Genomic DNA, 1528 nt, shown 5'->3' on the forward strand with positions numbered 1-1528 from the left:
ATTTGGGAGTGGCTCAATACTGGCTGGCCATATTCGGGCCGGAGTTGGAAATTGATTTCTGGCCCAAATACTTCTCAACACTCCACAACTGGCCCTCATCTGGTTTGCCAGAGTCAAGCCAGTGCCTCCTTTGCCACACCTGGGCCGTGTTCGGCCCACATGCGTTATGCCAGTGCCGACACAAGGCCAGCTGTGCCGGCTTCATGCCGAATCCGGGCCAGATGCCTTTGCTGACTGGGAATGTTCTTTCAATTTGTTTTTCAATTGCTAGTTATAATATGAAACCAGATACAAAAAGATCACGAATAATAATAGAATTATTCATCCATCCATTTTCCAATCTGCTTATCCTCACAAGGGTCGCTGGAGCCTATCCCAGCTGTCTTCGGGCAGTAGGCAGGGGACACCCTGAACCGGATTGCCAGCCAATCGCAGGGCACACAGAGACAAGCAACCATCCACGCTCACATTCACATCTAGGGACAATTTGGAGTGTTCAATCAGCCTGCCACGCATGTTTTTGGAATGTGGGAGAAAACCGGAGTACCCATGCAGGCCCAAGGAGAAACTGCAAACTGGACACAGGGAGGCTGGAGCTGGAAGAGTTGAGCAAATAAAATCTTTTCAGCAAAGGAAACCAATTTATGATATTGATGAAAATTATTCTTCTGTTGTTTATTTTTTCGAGTTTATTTTAAAGTCACAAGTTGTTTTTTTTTATGTAGATTTGTTAAAAAGCAAAAGCCTGAAGAGAATGAAAAAGATTTTATATTCTGGCCGTATAACATTGTGTATCGGTTATTTAAAGCCAAAAATAGAAATAGAAATGGATGAGATAAACATGGGACTGGGACATTTTAAAAAGAGATTAAAAAAGGATTTTTAACAAGTGTGAGTGTAGATGGTTGTTGGTCTCTGTGTGCCCTGCAACGGAATTCAATTAAAGGTATTTGTGATTGAAAAATAAATGGTAACCATTTTTGTTTGTTAAAATGTTTTATACTCTAAATTGTTTGTGATTGAAGAATCAACCAATTCTTATGACATTTAACATTTATGTCGTTCTGGCGTTTGTTAGAGCGGGGGCTGGCATTTTGGCCTGGCGGCGAAGGGGGTGGTGGCAAAAAAAGTTTGAAAACCACTGGTTTAGAGTGTTCCATTAACCTGCCATGCATGTTGTTGGAATGTGGGATGAAACTGGAGTACCCGGAGAAAACCCACACAGGCATGGGGAGAACATGCAAACGCGCAAACTCCACACAGGAAGCCTGCACCTCTGCACTGTGAGGTCGACCACTGGACAACCGGGCTGCCCCCATATACATACATACATACATACATACATACATACATACATACATACATACATACATACATACATACAGTACATACACACACATATATTACATACATACATACATACATACATACATACATACATACATACATACATACATACATACATACATACATACATACATACATACATACATACATACATACATACATACATACATACATACATACA

This window comes from Hippocampus comes, unplaced genomic scaffold (genome assembly GCF_001891065.2).
Source record: "Hippocampus comes isolate QL1 unplaced genomic scaffold, H_comes_QL1_v1.1 scaffold270, whole genome shotgun sequence".
NCBI classification, from domain to species: domain Eukaryota; kingdom Metazoa; phylum Chordata; class Actinopteri; order Syngnathiformes; family Syngnathidae; genus Hippocampus; species Hippocampus comes.